The sequence below is a fragment of the Eurosta solidaginis genome, chromosome 2 (genome assembly GCF_040869045.1).
Source record: "Eurosta solidaginis isolate ZX-2024a chromosome 2, ASM4086904v1, whole genome shotgun sequence".
NCBI classification, from domain to species: domain Eukaryota; kingdom Metazoa; phylum Arthropoda; class Insecta; order Diptera; family Tephritidae; genus Eurosta; species Eurosta solidaginis.
Genome location: NC_090320.1, coordinates 116,195,955 through 116,216,870, shown reverse-complemented (window position 1 = coordinate 116,216,870; position 20,916 = coordinate 116,195,955). Strand labels below are relative to the sequence as shown.

General features: G+C 41.8%; 1 protein-coding gene across 2 annotated transcripts in view; it reads right to left on the bottom strand.

Moving 5' to 3' along the window:
- LOC137240171 (uncharacterized) overlaps positions 1-20,916 on the bottom strand; it is a 1,093,642-nt gene that overhangs the window by 291,693 nt on the left and 781,033 nt on the right. The gene's annotated exons all lie outside the window — the stretch shown is intronic.

The window sequence follows — 20,916 nt, the reverse complement described above, 5'->3', positions numbered from 1 at the left end:
CGAGTAGAAGTCCAACAACAGCAGAGGTCAGAGCCACAACAAGAATATGTAGATACAAGATCGGCCTGCAGACGATGCAGAAGAGGCGGTCACTTTTCATATGGGTGCCGAGGCATAAGAAGAGAATTTTGATGGACATGTGGTAAGATAGGCGTGCTCACGCGTGCTGTTGTAGGAAGCCACAGGGAAACGACCAGAGACCACATTGGAACCGAGTGGCGGGATCTTCGGAGAAATTAGACATGTTCAAATACACAAAGGGCCGCATATTGTTAACAACGTATGTGAACGAAGAAGAAGCGGTAGCAGCGATTGACACGGGAGCGACGAGGAGCTTTATAAGTGATGCAATGGCGAGAAGATTAAAAACTGGCATATTCAAGGAAGTAAAGACACGAGTAAGAATGGGCGAAGGCAGAACAATAATAATCAAAGAAGCGGTAGATGCAGAATTAAGAATGGGTGATAAAGTACAGAGGAACGAGATGCTAATCCTACCGGGACTGGGCGATGAGGTGGTAATCGGCACGGACTATCTGGAGAATGTAAACTTGGCGATGAGATGTGGTGGTCAAGAAATAACGTTGAGAGTAGACGAACGGAAGCAAGAGGTAGTGACATGTACAACTATGGTCGAAACAAATAGCGAAGATTTCAAGGAACACAACCCAATGGCGGCGATAGCAACTAGCAAGACAGAAGATGCGGTGAGTAAATTTCTGTGCCAAGTATTACAGGTATTTGCAAAGATGTCAGGAGTATCCAACGTGGCCACACACAAAATAGTTATGAGGGACGACCGTCCAATTAAGCAAAGGTACTATCCGAAGAATCCGAAAATGCAAGAAATTATCAACAAGGAAGTCGACGAGCTGATCAAAAAAGGTTCCATGGAACCATCGAATAGCCCGCACAGCGCACCCATGGTTTTGGAAAAGAAGAAAAATGGCAAATGGAGACTCTGCGTAGACTACCGTCAACTAAACGCAAGATCAGTACCAGACGCATACCCTTTACCACGTATACAACATATCTTGGACAAATTAAGAAGCCCGAGATTTGAAAAATGGATATTGGCAAATCCCTATGGAAGCAAGCAGCAAGCAATACACCGCATTCACAGTACCTGGGCCTGGACTATACCAATGGAGGGTAATGCAATTTGGCTTGCACTCAGCCCCAGCAACTTTCCAGAGAGCACTTGATCGTGTCATAGGACCAGAATTGGAACCATACGCGTTTGCTTATCTTGACGATATTATCATTACAAGCAAAACATTGGAAGAGCACATTGCACATTTAACAGAAGTATTTCGAAGGCTGCATAGATCGAACCTGAGGATAAACCCGGAAAAATGTGAGTTTTTTAAGAAAAGGTTAAAATAACTAGGTCATGTCGTTAGCGAGGAAGACATCCATACCGACCCAGACAAGATAGCAGCAATCAAAGATCTGGAACCATCGAAGAATATACGAGAGTTACGACGCTTTCTAGGAGTTGTGTCATGGTATAGAAGATTCGTGCCGGATTTTTCACAAGTGTCACACCCGTTAACATCGAGGCTCAAGAAAGGTAGTAAGTGGAGGTGGTCTGAAGAGCAACAATCAGCATTCGAAGCACTTAAGGCAGCACTGACGCAGGCGCCGGTACTCGCTTGTCCAGATTTTTCGAGTAAGTTTAGTTTACAGACGGATGCAAGTGATTTTGGTCTTGGTGCAGTACTTACGCAAGGTTCAGGCGACGAAGAGCGAGTAATAGCATACGCAAGCCGCAGGTTAAACAAGGCAGAGATGAACTACTCACCGACAGAAAAGGAGTGTTTGGCAATAGTCCGGGCAATACGAAAGATGAGGCCACACGTAGAAGGATACACGTTTACAGTAATAACAGATCACCTAGCGTTGAAATGGTTGAATGCGATAGAGAGTTCGACTGGTCGGATTGCGAGATGGGCGCTGGAACTACAGCAATACTCATTTGACGTACAGTATCGAAAAGGAAAGTTGAACATTGTGGCAGATGCATTATCAGGGCAACCGATGGACGAGCAGTTGGGTACGTTGACGATGTATGACGGAAAAGCCGAGTGTAAGTGGCTTAAAGCAAAGATGGAAGATGTAAGAAAGGCCCCGGAGAAATTCCCAGAGTACGTTATCGAGGATGGAAAATTGTACAGACGCATAGGAAGTCGGGTGGATGGCGAATATGCAGTGCCATGGAAGCTATGTGTGCCGACTCCACAGAGACGCAGAGTGCTAGAGGAGATTCACGACACACCGAGCGCAGGGCATATGGGCATCCGAAAATCGATAGCAAGAGCAACAACACGTTATTACTGGCCAGGAATGTTCAGGGATATAAGGAAGTACGTACAGCAGTGTCACACATGTCAAATATATAAACCGAGTCAACAGCCAGCCGCGGGTAAGATGCTAACGAAAATTTCAGAGGAGCCTTGGGCAACAGTTTGTGCCGACTTTGTTGGTCCAATGCCCCGATCGAAGCATGGCAACACAATGGCACTAGTATTCTTAGACAAATTTTCAAAATGGGTAGAGGTAATACCAATCAGAAAGGCAACGACAGAATGTTTAATAAGAGGATTTCGAGAGAGGATTTTGGCACGGTTCGGCGTCCCAAAAGTATTTATTACGAACAACGGAGCACAGTTTATCAGCAGATGTTTTAAGAGATTTTTAGAGGAACTTGGCGCTAAACACCAATTAACGGCACCGTACACACCGCAGAAGAACCCGACAGAGAGGGCAAACAGGAACATCAAGGGGATGATAGCACAATTTACGGGAAAAGAGCAGAAGACATGGGATGAGTTGTTACCAGAGATAACGCTGGAATTGAATACAACTGTATGTGAATTGACAGGTTACAGTCCAGAACACATAGTACTAGGGAGGGAACCGAGAACCCCCAACCGCCTTTGCGATGAGCAGACATTTGGTACAGGTGGGAAATTAGCGAACCCAGGAGAAAAGTCAACGAGGATGAAAGAAATATTCGAGATGGTACGACGGAAGCAAGAGACAACATCTATGGAGCAAGCGAAGTATTATAACTTAAGACGAAGGCAATGGCGACCGGCGATAGGCGACCTAGTGCTGGTAAAGGAACTTCAGCTATCAGAAGCGGCGGATAACTTTGCAGCCAAAGGCCAAGGTACAGTGGACCTCACCGGGTAACGAACTTTGTGTCACCAGTGATCGTAGAGCTAGACAAAGTCTTCAGAGGAAGGAGGAGGACAGCCCACATAAGTGAGCTGAAAGCATACCACGCAGCCGACGCCGCCGACAACAACGAATCCAGGAGGCAAAGTCATAAACAGAGATACAAGAAGGTCGCTAGTGAAGATCAAACCACGTCAACATCGTCAAATCAAACAGCAAACAACAATCCCGAGGTAGAACAACAGAGAAAGAACAGCGAGGTAGCCATTTGCGGTAAACGAGTCAGCGAAGACACCGAGAGACAACACGGAGAGAACCAAGGTACAAGTCAACAGCTGATGGCATACAGAGACGGTAAAGTACAAAACATTGCGGAGAATCAGGTACGAATATTTCCAGAAAACAAATTACAGATCGCCAGAGAACCGGCACATGGATCAAGATCACACCTGGGAAGGCAGTTCGCTATGGCATCCTTAAACGAACACACACCCCGAGACAACTGCGGAATTACAGACTATTTTGTAAGATTCTACTTCAATCCGGATGAAATCAGTAATAACGGACACGCCCAACCGAGACAGTGTCAAATCATACACGAAGAAATTTCATATCAAGAAGTACCCGGAAGTCGAATCAACCACTAAAAGCTCGGTAAACTTTAACCACAATTACATAAACATCCCATAAATATACTCTTTAACTATGCGCATGATATACCACGTTTTTTTTTAGATCCATCATACACGGTGGGAACACCCTAAGGAAAATCCACCAGTTTTCATTTAAAGTACAGGCTGACATCATACATACCACCAACTGGAAGGGCAGCGACGAACAACAACATAGTTACAAAACCTGATTTGTTAAGAAGGGTTGAGTGATACCCGCTGCCAGGAAAAGTACCGTCTAACGCGTCAGGAGGGAAACATATATAAACCGGGCCGCTGCAGGTCAAACCTCAAAGTATCGTAAAGCGAGTAGCAATGAGTACGCCAAATTATTCCAACTTTTCTGAAGACCAGAGTGAAGGGTGCGAGTGGGCCCCGTTGAGAATACGACTACGGCGAACGACACCAGCTGGCACATACGAGGAGGGATGTGGCGATGACAGCACCGAGGATTACAGGTCCGAGTCCGAGGAGTGGGCCATCGTTCGGGACCCTACCCCGATCCCAATTTCCTCAGAGAGCGAGGACGAAGGCGACAACGAACCACCGCCAAAACAGCAGGGCGAGTTTTCGATACGCCAGAAGACGAGGAGACTAAGGGCCGAGGGTTCATGGAGTACACTCTGCGCATCAATCTCAGAATGCGCATATATAACGCGCATGTCGAAACCCAACCCCCGGCCAAGCAGAGGATCATGGAGGCGATATGCGAACCGCCAACAACGAACGACGACAACAACGAAGTATTAAGCCGTATAGCCAGCGAGGCCAACGGCAGCTTCAACGACGACAACTATGACAACAACATATTAAGCCGTCTGGCCAGCGAGGTCAACGGCAGCCTCATAGACATCAGCAGCGACGTGCTAAGTCTGACGGCAAGCAACGAGGACATCGGCGACCGCAACAATAACGACGAAGACGGCAGCAGTATGATAGGCGAAATCCAACAATGGCTGAAAAGCGCCCAAACCGACACGCCGGAGACGTGGGAGAATCGCTCCGGTATTCAGCCACTGCCAGAAGAACTCACCAAAGACATTCAGCGACACCTACACCAGCCACAACAGCAGGCACAGAAACGACGACAGCGGTCTTTCAAACGCTTTATTGAGGGTCATCTCTACCGCGTACGCATTACGCGTACTGGGCTGGTCACGGTGAGCCTCGCTGCGGCAGGTGAGGGGGGAGCGTGAGGACCCCAAAGCTTAGGGCTTTGTATCCTCACAACATACACATATCTATATATTTTTGTAAACAGCATACATTATGAAATAACTTGGAATTTATATTTGAATTTATCACTTATACATTTTATATGAAATATACATATGTATACCTTTATGAATTATACCCTAAATGCATATATTCTGTTGTACATTGAATTGATAATTATTAAATTGAAGGATAAACTTGACTTGCGCACTTTTGCACGCAAGCAAAAAATTTACATTTTCGCAAACATAAATTTTAAATATAGGATCACCCTAATATGCATTGAATATTTGGAGGGAAGGTAGATACGCACAAAATATAAAAATGCAGCGGTAAACCAACCCTTTGCAATCTCAAAATCCATTACATCCAGCTACAAATACAACATACATAATAACTTAAGTGAACGGAGATCAGCAGCAAGTCGTCAAAATAGGCGCCGCTACTAATAGAGATTTCGCTATACATATTTACGCACTAGCATACAACAAACCAACGCACGCCATACTACAGAAGGAAAAAGCATTGGGCAAAGAAAAACACAACATTAGAATCAGAAGATCACAAACAAATATACAAACACACAATAGTTATAGCAACGGCTGGAAAGCACGGTATGAGCAAGTACAAAGGCATTGTATTTAATAAGGAGCATTATGGTGCATGGAAATTCATGGGAAGGAAATATTCACCGGAATAACAGTTGTTTTATATTTTTAATACTATTAGTTAAAAGTTGTTATTATAAAATAACCGTTTGCCTGCGTGCAAAAATTATTATATAAGGGCGACGAGTTCGCATTGAAATTGAGAGCTTAGGAGACAGACATACGAGTCGGTAGGTTTTATCACTACCGACCAAGAGTACACCTGAAAGTTTTTTCACTTCATCTGTACTAAAATTATACTCGTCTGGAGGCTTTATTACTCCATTAGACCGCAGAGGTTGGCCGAGGGCTTTATTATCTCAGTCACCTCTTACAAAGCAAGGCAATCAGCTAGGAGTAGAAATAGAAATTTTACTAAATAAATACTTTTATAACGTTTTTATACGAAATAAACAGGGTTATTCTTTTAGAAGGACCAGTAGGAATTTCTACTTTCAGGAACCCTGGACGGACTGAGGCCAACCCCGGCTTTGGGTTTGCGTATGTGGCTCGCTTCGTTTCGAAGTCCCGTATGCCATTTATAAAGCTATGAGTTTTTGCCCTTTCGGTGTATTCCACGGGTGCGTCGGCATTCGCCAAATGTGCAAGCCTTTCGACAACTGACGCAAACTCCTGCAAAGTCTCATTAGCTTTTTTGTAGCGGTTTTGCAACTCTATTTGTTGTATCTGCTTCCTGTGTTCGCTTCCGTATCGCCTCTCTAGAGCGCTCACAATGTTTCGTAGTTGTTCCGCTCTCCCTAAGGAATAGTCTTTGGTATTTCAGCAGCAGATCCTTTCAATGCCACGAATAGTGCAGCAACTTTATCTTCAGCACTCCAGTTGTTCACTGCTGCGGTCTTCTCAAACTGAATCTTAAACACCTGGAAAGGAGCAGAACCGTCAAAGAATGGTGTTTTTACCGTTGGATTACTCGCTGAAACAGCTGGGCGATTTAGTTGTAACTGCTCGATACGACCCTTCAAATCATCGAGTTCTGCCTGAAATTGAGCGATTTTTGCATCCTGCGCCTCCAGCTTTGATGTTACCCTTGCTTCCTGTGCTTCTAGCTGCAAAGACATTTGTGCCACCTGCAATGATAAGCGCTCCTCTTGTTCTTCCATCTTGGATGTTATGCGTGTCTCCTGCGATTCCAGTTGGGATGCCATATATGTCTTCTGTTCTTCCAGTTGAGTTTCCATCTTCGATGTAATCTGTGTCGACATTTCTGACATACGCGTTTCTTGTGCTTCAATCTTCGATGTTATTTCTGACGATATTTCTGACATTTGCGACGACATTGCTGTTGCTGTCGATGTTTGTGCAGATATTGCAGTCAAAATCATGTTCAAGTCTGTGCTCGTAACTGTCCGCGATGTTTCGTTTTTCTCTTCAATTTTTGTTTTTGTCTCTTCCCCATCTGGATAAAAGACATACTCATCCACATCAATTCCTTGCGACCCGTTACCTCTCGTAGCCGTGCTTGAAGTTCGATCTTATTGCCGGTTGTATTCAATCGACGGTTCTCCAACTCCTTTTTCAATTGCTGGATCCTCAATTCACTCAACATTGTCATGTCCAAGTTGTATTCCCAATCTTCGGAATTTATTCAACAATTCCTCTTCTGACACCAATTGTAACGATTTTACTGCAAATCCTCTTATTTGCAACCTTCTGCTAAGTTCGAATCACTAAACCGTTGAATAAATAACTCCAATATCTAATAATGCAAAATGGCCTTTATTCAAGTACTTCAAAATAAATATCTTTAATATTGCCCGACAGATAGCGTGCTTAATCGAAACTGATTTCAGCGCCTCTACTATTCATGCCTTTTATTTCTTTGATTTCCTCGTTGCATCTTCGAGGTGCTTCTGTCCTGGAATCTACTAGTTGGTTATCTGCTATAATTATAAATACAGATTTACGTGTATAGCTCTCATATGCGCGTGTGTTTGTGAGCGACATTTCCACAATTATAATTGCATATCTCAGATAAGATATCTGCATGTGTCTGAGCATTTCTTCTCTGCTGCGTGTACGTACATATGTGTAGTCATAATTATTGAATTATTGATGTGACTTGATTCACTGCTTAGCATCGGCTTAGAGATGATAGAATCCCTTTGTGCTGCTAATATTCGTTACAGTATTTTGCTTATGTATGGCAAAAAAAATCCTGCTTAGAAGTATAATGACAAGGTCTATAGTACTAGCATTTCATGGAAAATCCTTAATTTCGCTGATTTTCGAACTGCTCCCCTTAGTTTTCAATGCCAATATATTTTAAATATATCACACCACAATGTGCCAGGTTAGGTTGAACTGGTCGGTCCATGAGGACCTCGCATAGACTGAATGAGTCCGTAGTGTTACCAGAAGTTTGTTTTAACGACCACACTGAAAAACCATATCAAAAACCAGGACATATGTTATAAAATAACTCTGTCCTCTTGGCAAATACTAGAAGCTTCCTAGGACTACTGCTACTTGCTGCTTCTAGATCTGACAGCTGTATCACTACTAATAGCAGGAGTCTTAGCCTGGCAAGCGCAGAGTACGAGCGCAGAACGTGCTCGATCGTTTTCTCCTCCAACCCGCACTTCCTACATCTGCTATCACTGACCAAGCCTAATTTAAGGCATGTGACGCCAGAAGGCAATGTCCAGTCAGAATACCCGTCATGAGTCTACAGTCCTCTCTTTTTAATGATAAAAGCAACTTTGTTAGTCTAAGGTTGTAAGAACTGCACATAATCTTCGACACCTTACAGCCCCGCGCTGGAACCCACGCCTTTCCTTCTTGGTCGATCATGTGCACCTCTCGCCTTCGCTTAATCTCGCCCAGTCTAATTGGGACGTCTACGGAGCAAGCTTCAAGGGAAGCGCCCTTTTTAGCTAGTTCGTCCGCTTTCTCATTCCCATCTATTCCCATATGCCCTGGGACCCAATATAGATGTATGCTTCTCCCTGTCCCGATTCTCTCCAGAGACCGCTTACACTCTAACACGCATTTGGATACTGTGCTATGCGAGATTATTGCTTTAATTTACTGTCAATATAAAAGTTAACACGGATGCAGCTCTCTTCCATAGTTTCTACTGCTTTGGTTGGGGCAAATATTTCCGCTTGGAAAACGCTAAAATAATCTGGCAGCCTGTAGGATCTGTTTATTTCCGGATCAGAACAGTATAACGCAGACCCTACTCTTTCCACTAGTTTGGAAACATCTGTGTAAACATGTATCCGCTCGTCCGTCATTTGAGCTCCCTCGCGCCAACCGTCCATCTCTATTGTGGCTTTAAGATCTCCCCCGAAACGCAGATAGATTGATGACGTTAAACTACTATGACCATATGGTCGGCGCTCAAGCTGACCCGAGGCACCGAGCCTGGTTGCAGTTGTTAACGCTATGTTCTATGCTACCAGGTCTACAAGTGGAATGTGCAGAATAGCATACAGTGCAGCCGTCGGGTTGTTTTCAGGGCTCCCGTAATGCTAAGCATTGATAGTCTGCATACCCCTCTAATTTTTGAGGTAGGTTGTTTTTTGTGTGGCTTTCCACCAAACTAGAACTCCATAGTATAGAAAAGGGCTAAGAATCGCTGTAAAAACCCAATGAGAAAGAGAGGGCGATAAGTCCCACGTACACTCCAGCATTCTTTTACATGCATAAAGTGCAGTTGAGGCCTTCTTCGCCCTCTCCTCCACGTTGAGCTTCCATGACAGCTGACTGTCAAGGATGATTCCTAGATATTTGGTGCAAGGTTTCTCCTGGAGGGCCACCCCTCGTAACTTAGGCCTGGTTCAATTTGGGACCTTCTACCTCTTTGTAAACAAGACCCTATCCGTCTTCTCCGCGTTGACTTTCAACCCGAGATTAGGTGCCCAGGTATGCATATAACGAATCGCCCAATCCATCAAAGAGCTAATCGTTGGAAGGCGCTTTCCGCTTATAACATCATCTGCGTAAGCCGTAGGTTTTACCGGTCCCTCATCGAATCGCCTGAGCAGTTGGTTGATGACCAGCATCCACAGCAGAGGTGATAGCGCCCCTCCCTGCAGCGTGCCCCTGTCCCCTGATTTCGTAGCCTCGAACGAACCCCATTGTGATGCAATCTTCCTGCAATTTAACATGCAGCCTATCCATATTGTTAAGGCTGGATGTACTTTAGTTAAGACCATGCATATTCGCCCATTCAGAAACATTACTGAAAGGCCCGGCAATGTCTAAGAAGACTCCTAAGGCATATTCCTTATATTCCAGCACTTTTTTTATGCTTATTAGAACTCTATGCAGAGCGGTGTCTACCGGCTTGCCTTTGGTGTACGCATGTTGGGTTGTGGAGAGCAGCTTTTCATCCACGTTGGACTTTATGTACACATCTATCAGCCTTTCAAAAGTTTTGAGCAGAAATGATGTTAAGCCAATGGGTCTATAGTCTTTGGGATACACGTGATAGATCCTCCCTGCCTTTGGAAGGAAAGCTACACGAGTAGTTCTCCAAGAGTGCGGTACTTGATTCAGTCTTATGCACCCATCGAATATTATTTGAAGCCATTCCACGACCGCCCTACTTGAAACGTGTAGCATGGCCGGGAATATACCATCTGGGCCCGGCGATTTAAACTTAAAAAACGTCTTCAGTGCCCATTTGATCTTGGCATCGGTCACCAAGCCCGGCACTACCCGCTCCGTGATCGAAGTGTGAGTGCTGTCTGCTGGCTCTTCTAAACCATCCCCCGATGGGAAATGTGTATCGAAAAGCACCTCAAGGGTTTCCTCACTATTACGTGATCATTCCCCGTTCTCTTTCTTTATTAGTCCATAAACTCTGCTTCTTCTTGCTAGGACTTTTTTCAACCATGATGTTTCGCTGGGGCACTCTATGCCCGTACAGAAACTTTCCCATGAGATTCTCTTCGCCCTCGCTTCACGATTGTAGATCCTCAGTAGATCCCTGTACTCGTCGCGACACGCTTCGCTTTCCGCGGTCTTTGCTAGCTTAAACATTTATTTTACCTGCCTTCTTAGAAGACTCAGCTCATTGCTCCACCATGGCGGCTTTGCCTTTCCTTTGAATCTTCTTAGAGGGCAAGCTTTGTTATACGCAGTCATAAGCGTCCTTGTTAGGAATTCATTAGACTGTTCCAGTTCCTCCACATTGGCAATGTCTTTGGGTTGTCCCAGTTTTGTTTCTACCTGTTTCTGGAATTTAGTCCAGTTCGTTGACCTAGGGTGTCTAAAGGTTCCTCCCTTCTCTACCCTATTTAGGGGAAGCTGAAGCTGATATACGCATGGTCGAAGAAGGATGGTCTATCAAGAACCATCCAATCATACCTTTATATATCACGTTCGGAGCTTAATGTAATATCCAGTACATTGCTGGATGTTGGACCAATGTATGCATACAAATTAGTATTTTTTCCATAGCGTCATTGCTCATTTTGGGTATTATTTCACGACTAATTATATACGACTAAAACAATTGTAACTTTTTTAATATGTACAATATTATTCCTTAACATTATTAAAAAATTACAATAAATATTTGTATTTTACTATTAAAGACTTTTTATAAATAAAATAAGACTGAAAACAGTATTTAACTGCGTTTTGTTCATTCAACGGTTATTATGGTAGATTAGAAATTAAAAGATATGGCTGTTATTTTAACAGTATTCATAGTTGTTTTAAAACTAACAGCATATCTGTTATTTCAACAGCATTCACAGGTGTTTTACAGCTAACAGATTATCTGTTATTTCAACAGTTTAAACTTTTATTTTCAAGTCGACAGGAATCTCTTTTAATTTAACATAAATACTGTTGTTTTTAGGACAACAGAAATTACTGTTGTTCAAGCTGTCAATTTCAAAATGACGAAAATATGTTGATTTAACTGGGTCACAGTTAATATGAAGACAACAGATGTTTCGTTGTTCTAACTGTCAAATAGTGTTGTTGTAGGATTAACAATTTTGATGCTGTTGAATTAACAGCTTCGAGTAATGGATAAGAATTGACAGTAATTTTGGTTGATTCTAACCATATTTTGGTTGATTTTACCAGCTTTTTTCCTCTGTGTATGTAGGGACAAATCCCCTGTTGGCTATATGCAAATTGGTGCAGGATGTAACAAAATAGAGATTCGCCTCTCTCGTTCGTATCTGCTCCTCCTCACGCATTGTTGTGCGCATTTGCATCCGCGCCTATGACCAACCGCACTTTGCGCCCTTCGTCCTGCACAAGCCTCTAGCACTCCATCGGTGAAACCTCCGCAGCATGGGCCATGTAGCAGGATGCCAGGATAAATGCTACCTTATTCTTTTGGTCAACGGCCACCACTACGAGGTCATGCAGCTGTTTCCTTACCATTACTACAGCTCGCAGCCGTCCTTCCGTTTGCGTGTAGTATACGCCAAATCCGCGCGCTCTAAGTCCAGAAACCTTTCCGCCCATGAGAGTCACGGCTCCTGGATCAGCGCCACATCAAACGAACCCTCCTCAAGGGTTAGGAGGAGTTCGCTCGACGCCACTTTACTGTGTTGTAGGTTTATCTGTAGGAGCACCATTGGGCTGTTTGTTCCACTCCAGCACTTTTTTCGTGACGTCGTCGTCCTCCCCTTGTCCTTTTGGTTTAGAGTATTCGAGGCCCCCTTCAGCCTCTCGTAACTGTTGTGCCGGGTGTACCTCTGTGCGACTCGCATTAGGCTGTTGGTCCTCTTTTAACACCTTCGTGGTGACTTCGGCTACCTCCACCTGTCTTTTTTCTCTTAGGCTGTTGAGGTCCTTTTCGACTTCGCCCACTTCCAGCGTGTTAGGATTTTTATCCTCGGGACTTCTTTTCCTGAGTCGCATATAAATTTTGCCTGTGCCGAAGGACATTTTACCCAAGCTGCGTGTACAATATATCCTCCGCCTGCTTGTTTATTTGGAAGATGTAGAACTGACCTTCCTCCGTAGGCTTAGATACAGTAAGTACCTTCCAATCCTGTGTCGGTATGTTTGGATTGTGATTCTGCAGGAGTCGTAGTGTATCCTCCGACTTCTTCACGCATGGTATCAATACCTTAACTTTTGGTACCGTGGGGATTTGCGCTTTATCCACCACTTCAAACCGCGCTTTCGTGCCTTGCCTTTGGAGGTTTGGAACCACTTCCCCCCGCCACCGCAAGCTCGCGATGTTGTCGGAGGCTATCATCTTCCCACACCACCCCCCGAATCAAAATTTGGAAGGGGCTTTCTTGGTTGTTCCCACATCATCTTAAGCGTTAAGCTAATAAGCTCCCTTTCTACAGATCTCCACCTTTCAGTAGACATATGTCCGAAAGGACTGCTACGATCAACCATCGCCACAGTCAGTGACTGCTTTGCCACATCACTAATCTTCTCGCGAAAAGCCGGAGTCTTAGTGTAATCTCCATTTGGCACCTCCGAGAAAGCCGGAGTCTTAGCGTTAACTTCCTTTAGCACCTCCGAGAAAGCCGGAGTCTTAGCGTTATCTCCTTTTGGCTTATCTCCTACTTCCCTCTGACTCGCAGCTTTCGAGGTAGTTGCTACCTCGCTATTGGGGCCCATCTGTCTTACAACTTTTGTCCTACTTGTATTTTCTATGCGATTACCCTGCCTCGCGGCTCCGGGACTGGGCCCTTTCTGCCTCTTAAAAGCAGGCTTATCGCCTTCCGCCGAACGTTGCCTCTTCATTCTGCTATTCGACGCTTCTTCCTCCTCGTACTGGTGGCAGAACCGATGGCTTCTAGCAGCAAACCTTTTGAACTGCTTTCGACCTACTTCTACCGCCTCATGGACCCATTCCAAGCGCTCGATCTCCACTTCTGTTGGGTCGACCACTACTGCCGTGCGTTGGACAATTCTTAGTGTTGCACGGTACTGCGAGAGAGCTCTTTTACTTCCTCTGCCCCGTAGCCACTTTCACTCTTATACTCCGTTTTCATTTGTATGCTTCTCCAACATGGAGTTCATTGAATCAGCACTACTCTCGTTCCTCGAGTCCGACGCATCGCTTAATGCGTATTTGTCGTCCTTGGCTTGCGACTTAATCCTCCTCTTATCTTCGTCTTTATTACAATTAGGTAATGAGTCGTTCATCTTGGTCGTACGAACACCTGCGCGACAAGGCGGGCTCAGCCGTCCAGTATTATATACGGGGAAAGAACCGTCCGCCACAGCAGCGCCCCTTACTGTGGTAAGGCCATCAATACTTCCTGAGGTGTCCCGGTATCGGGAAGGCTCCGTTCGAATACAGACGAATTAATCCCCTGACTGCAAATCGTCCAATAGGCACGGTCCGCATAACACCCGGGTTAGGTGGTTGGCAGTTCTTGGTCACCGACATCCCGCCGCCCTACTATGAGGCGAAACGGCGTAGATGCCAGTCCTAAACAGCTCCGCCTCATAGTCGGGCGCTATGGAATTCGGCTAAGCCCTCACACCAATGACAAGGTGCCTATCCTAGTGAGGGCACAATGTGCCAAGGAGGAAAAATTTAAAATTAGTATCAACTTGAGAGAAACCAAGTTTAAAAAATTGGTATAGAAAAATTTTACTGAAAAATCAAATAATTCTATAAAATTCCTTAGCAACCATTTTTTATTCCTTCATATTAATTAGGTGGAAAAATACAGAATCTTCATACCTGTACATAGTGTGTATGTGAATATAAGTAAACTGGAGTCAATTTCGAGAAGGGAATTTAGGCCTAGCTTTTCTTCGAATATACGTCGTACTCCTTTTAATTTTTCTACATGTTTTACGGCGACTCCGAACGAAATTTGCAAGGCAGATGAATTTTCACTGAGACATTTTCAATGGCAGAAATACACTCGAAATCACTGCCGAGGGGCGACTCCGCTAAGAAAAAGTTGTATGACTGAGAAACCATGTTTCTAAATTTTTGAAGTTGCTTCGCTCGGGGCGTGAACCCAACCAGGGTTTTTGGAGGAGGAGGTAGTACAGTGGACATCGAAATTTGAAAAGTAAATGCACACGAGTCCCATAAAAACTATTTATTTTTGAACAAAATTTTTTTTGAATAAACGTATTTAAATTTGTTTTTGTTACTTTAACAATCTTTGACACAACTAATACCAAAAGTATTTGTTCTTGATTTTTAATATTAATAGTTTCACTGAAGTTTCACCTGACTGACTGGTATCCCGTACAAACGGATGCCTTTTTGCGATATTTCACACATATATATGTAAAAATATTTCAAGAGCAAGTTTCTACTTTTATTTACACATGTACCATACAATCCTAATGCACTAAAAACTTTGTCTGAAAAAGTTAAAGTTTTTCTTTAGTTGAATGCTACCAATAAAAACAAGGAAGGAAAGCTAAGTTCGGGTGTAACCAAACATTACAAACTTAGCTGCAAAATTACATGTCTGAAAAAGTTAAAGTTTTTCTTTAGTTGAGGGCTACAAATAAAAACAAGTAAGGAAGGCTAAGTTCGGGTGAAACCGAACGTTACATACATAGCTGCCAATTACAGCAGACTTTCTTCTAGAATCTGAGCACTCCCTGAAAATTAAATAACAAATTAACCAGATCGCCCAGATCGAATTTTCGGTAATATTAATATTTATTTTTTTAATTTTTCCTATACTCTGTGCCGAATTTTTCGATCATTTGAGAGCCATGTAGCTTTATGGATCTTTAAATGTATAAACTTTAAGGGTGCAAACTACAAAACATAAAAACAACAAAATAAATAAATAAATAACAAATTTTCTAACATACAAATTTAAATTAATCACATACATTTTTTACACGTGTGTATAACTTGACGTGGAGTTTATCACTGATCGTTTGTTTATCAAAAAATGTCTATAGAAGCTAGCGAAATTATCTACGTCCGTTTTGTAGTTCATTCGTTTGCTGGTGTGTTAATAATGTGAAGCATTTCCAGAGTAAATCGTTTGCTGTAATGTTGTTCTTGTTGAAGCATAGTAGTTTTGTAGAAGTTTGGTGAGTGGGAGTTTTCAGTACAGTGGGTCATAAGTGCAGTTTTTTGGTTTGCAGTATGGTGGCAATATTTATAATCCGATTTGTGTTGCGCTAGTCGAGTTTTATATACATATACGCTGTGGCATGGTTTTTTTATTTTTTCCATTGCAAGGGATTTCGTACACTTTTTTCTGTATGTGGCTTTTTTGATTTTGTTTGATTATGTATGTTTTTTAACGTATTTATCGGCTTGTGGGCTATTTTTACTTCATCTTTGTTGTAGCAGTCTGATTTGGCCAATCGTTCCAACAATTTTGGCACATAAGCTACTGACTTAAATATTATCTGCGGTTTTTCTTCTTCTTTTTCTCTTTCTTGATTCTTTTCTTCTTGATATTTGTTTAACAGTGTTTTAATTATGTTTTCAGGAAAATCATTTCCTCTTAACAATAGTTTTATTTCATTTTTAATTTCCTCGTGGTAAGTGTCGTCCGCAATCTCTAACATTCTTCTTATACAGCCCATTGCTGTATTCTTTATCATCGTCTTTAGATGCTTTGAATAAAAGTTCATGATTCATTCTCTTGATGTTGATTTCTTATACCACTTTAACTTAAATTCATTTTTGCTTCTAATAACAATTGAGTCAATATATGGTAGTTTTCCGTCTTCTTCAAGTTCCGTTGTAAAATTTATATATTTGTTGAAAGAGTTTAGTGTGTCCAGCGTACTTTTTACATCATCTTCGAGTATTATAGCAAATAGATCGTTGTTGTTCCAACATATACGCTGTGGCATGGTTCGTTGTTTTTTCCATTGCAAGGGATTTCGTACACTATATTGCTTTTGTCTGTATGTGGAATTTTTGATTTTGTTTGATTATATATGTTTTTTAATGTATTTATCGGCTTATGGGCTATTTTTACTTCATCTTTGTTATAGCAGTCTGATTTGGCCAATCGTTCCGACAATTTTGGCACATAAGCTACTGACTTAAATATTTTTTACGGTTTTTCTTTTTCTCTTTCTTAATCCTTTTCTTTTTGATATTTGTTTAACAGTGTTTTAATTATGTTTTCAGAAAATCATTTCTTCTTAACAATAGTTTTATTTCATTTTTAATTTCCTCGTGGTAAGTATCGTCCGTGGCTGGCGAAAATCCTTGGGCTGAACCCTCCCAGAGGGTATCGGCTGGTAATAGCACAACAGTTTCCTCTTCCAGGGGAGTGTTAGCTAAGTTTGGGAATGGTTTCCATATGTGCCCCAGCTCCTTAATAGCTCAGGCATATGGAAGTGGTTTTTAAACGTGGCCTCAAGGTGGGAACCGGACCACGCCCAGTTGAAAAGGTGGTCCAACCCTAATCTAGGGTGTTATGCGTTTCCGTGCCCATTGGATGGTTTGCAGTCAGGGGTATCCGACTGTATTTTACGGAGCCTCCCGGATATCGGTCCACCTCCGGGAGTAACGGCGACTTGCTATGGCATGGGGTTCTACCGCAGTCGACCACATTGTTCCCCTTTCCTTTTTTTCAGGCTGACGAATGGCCTCATCTTAGTAGGCAGCGACGAACCATGAACATGAACAGACAAAAAAAAAATAAGCCTCGGATCTCTGCACGGGTAAAGATGCCGCCCTTGGACTAGGCGTTAAAAAAGTAACCAATCCGTCAGGAACCGCACAAACGGCGCTGACCAGGCCTCCACGGCCTCAAAATACTTCTCGGCCACCTGTGCATGTTAGTGGAAATACTAAACCCCTTGAGGGCAAGTCGAATCCCGCGGCAGCCGGCAAAGCTAGCCCCAAATAGGGAAAGCAGCGTCCTACTGAGCAAGCACAGGAGGCCCGTCCCATGTCCCTACCGGGCACCTCTCGCCAGCAGGGTGGAAACAGCACTAAGTCCTACACGGAAAAAAGTGCTGCCTCTACCGCGGCAAAGCTATCAGGAAAGCCGGCTGACCACCTGAGGGTTCCAAGGCAAATAAGCGAATCCCGATTTCGGTCCGCAACCAGCGGAACATCCGCAACGCCACCAAAATCGTTGAGAGATTTGGCAACTCTCCCAGCGAAAAGTTGACGGCAGAGCAAAAAAGTTCTCTGGCTTGGGCCAGGAAGATTATTGCTGCCAAGAAGAGCAGCAATAACAACCCCATCCCCCAAGGTACTGCGACTCCCTCTTCTGCCACCAAAAAATCTTCTGACCCGAAGATGCCGGCCTTTAAAAGACAAAGGTCTATGGGAAATGCCTCGAGCGTTCCCAAAAGGCACAAGCCTTCGACCAAAACCTTCAGCGAGGCGGCTAAAGCCAACTTTACGCTGGCGGTTTGAACCGCGGTCACACCGATGGGAACATGACCTCGGATAACTGGAAGGATGTCCTTAACGGCTGTAGGGTTCTTATTATTTTTATTTAACTTTGTATTTTAGTTACTTTGAACTTTGTAATTTTTAAATGTATTATCAATATTTTAAGTTTCAATATTGATTTTTCAATTTTCAAAAATTTTCACTGTTGTGAAAAATAAAGAAAGAATTTGACGCATACTTTTAGGCGTTTTTAAAAAATATAATTTAAAGTTGTACTATAAAATAAAAACGTGGTTTCAATAACTACATTTGCGATCAGCCAGACTTTTAAATAGCTCACGAACGTTAATAGCGCATAATCGCGTAAAATATTACAATCGTTTTTCATCAAATGAATTTGCAGAATTTGAGCTAGTTTCTCGTCATACTTGTTTAGTGTTTTAACCTAAAAGTGAAGTACAATTGAAATATTCAACATTGAATTGCGAAAATTTAAAAGAACATTCACGGACCTATCTGAGGACTGGAAGCAAAGAAATAATAAGCGCATAAAATATCTAACTTTTGGTGTATTTTAACCGTAGTTCTGAAGTTTGATATGTTCTTTCTTCTAAAATTTATGAAACACATGCGAACAACATTAAACCAAGCTAATTGCAACAGTAATTGTATATCAAAAATCAATATAAAACTCCACTAGTGCTACAAATAAAAGTCGCTTCGTCGAACGTAATAGGTGCCACACGCAGTATTCGTAAACGCCATTACGATCAAGATCACCCCCGGTCCAATAATATTAACACCGATATTGATCAAGATCCAGATGACTAATTAAATATAAGCGCTAGCAACGAGCAATAAGTTGAAGCACAAAAATCATCATCAGCTGCTTAATCTTCTTACGCTCCTCCATAAGTATCAGTTACGGCAACAAACTAAATATTCGCAAGTATTTGAATAAAAATATCACCTTTTATGTATGTATACTAAAATATAGATATATTTTTATTATTATTATTGTAAACTCTCTTTTCATAGAATTACTAGTTAATTTTACTGTTTTGTGGTTATTTTGACTAAAAAGAGAGAGAGATATAGGAAAGTGATCACTTCCATGTGGGCTATCTGCCGTTTCCCATGTAGCGGCTATATTCAGTGGTGGACTGCAAATGCTGAGGTCAATATGTGTTAGTATCGAGTGGGTAGAGAAGTGGTTAGGGGATTTGTCGTTTAGAATTATGAGGTTATTGTTCTGGATAAAGTTAGTGAGTATTCTGCCTCTTTTGTTAAAGTTAGGGGAACCCCACATGGACTCCATGCATTGAAATCCCCGACTAAACATATTGGGTCATGGAAGTTTATTAGTAGTTGGTGGAGGTCGTTCTCAGATATATGTTCTGATGGAGAGATGTAAGTGCTAATTACTACAAATGGGATACTGGATTTTATTTTTACTGCGACGGATAATATTCTCGTGTTCAAAGCGATTTCGGATTGTTCCAAAGAGTTGTGCACTAAGAGTGACACTCCTCCTGTTTTGTTAGTGAACTCTCTTTTCATTTAATTCAATAATGTTTCATTCTCCACGACACAATACACACACTTCTACACTCACATAAAATTTAAATGATTCGCTTATTGATTTACAGAATAATTCTTCTCAAGAAGAATTAGTAAATCCATATGCAAATCAAAATAACTTCAAACTTCCACAATTTTGGACTAGTTGTCCAGAAGCGTGGTTTATACACGCTGAAACAGAATTTAACACCAAAAATATAACTCAAGAGAATACCAAATACGAACACATTATAACAGCACTTCCACAAGACGTAATAGTAACAATTTTAGATTTTATCCAAAACCCTCCCCTCACTAACAAGTTTAGTGAACTCAAAAAAGTTTTAATAGAAAGACATTCTCTTAGTGAAAATTCAAAGCTTGACAAAATCTTAAATGATTCTGAAATGGGTGATCGCAAGCCCTCTGAATTTTATCGGCCATTAATTTTGTTAGCTGGTTCAAATTTTCGTGAAAATATTTTAAAGAGAATTTGGTTGAGAAAACATCCCAAAAATTTAAATGCAATTTAAGCTAGCTCAAGTTCTAATAATATTAATGAATTAGTAAAATTAGCGGATAACATTTTTGAAGTTATAAATAAAAAAGCAGTTTTCTCAGTAAATACAATATCAGATACAAAAGTTCAAAATTCAGTTATTGAAAATCTAGTTGAAACCACTTCTTTAATGTGTGAAAGTTTTCAGAAACTTCCTTTGTAGTTAGCAGAAATTAAAACAGAAGTGTATAGGAATAAATCTAGGTCGCGTTCTAATTCTAGGAATAATTTTAGAAGTTCTGCACAAACCTTTCAAAGATTTATAAATGAGGTAGTAGGTGACTTAGATTTTGTATACGCTTACATTGACGTCTTACTTATTGCAAGTACAGACGAAGAACAACATTTAAAAGATTTACGTATCCTTTTTCAACGCCTTACAGAGTACGGTTTAAACATTACACCAAGTAAATGTACTTTTGGTGTAACAAATATAGATTTTTTAGGACATAACATTTCTGGAACAGGTATTCGACCTTCCGATGAAAAGGTATCAGCTATTCGCAATTTCGAACGTCCAAAATCAGTTAAGCAGGCACAGAAATTTATCGGTATGGTAAATTATTATCATAGATACATTCCAAAACTAGCAGAATTTACAAACAAAATTTATGATCTAATTAACAAAGTAAGTAAGAAACGTGACAAAACTTTGGTATGGGACGAGAATTCAAATGAAGCTTTTGAATGCATTAAAGATAAATTTGCATCTACGATATTGTTAAATCATTTTAACAAAGATGCTAAATTATCTTTAACAGTAGATGCATCTAACACAGCGATTGGGGGCGTTATACAACAAAATTA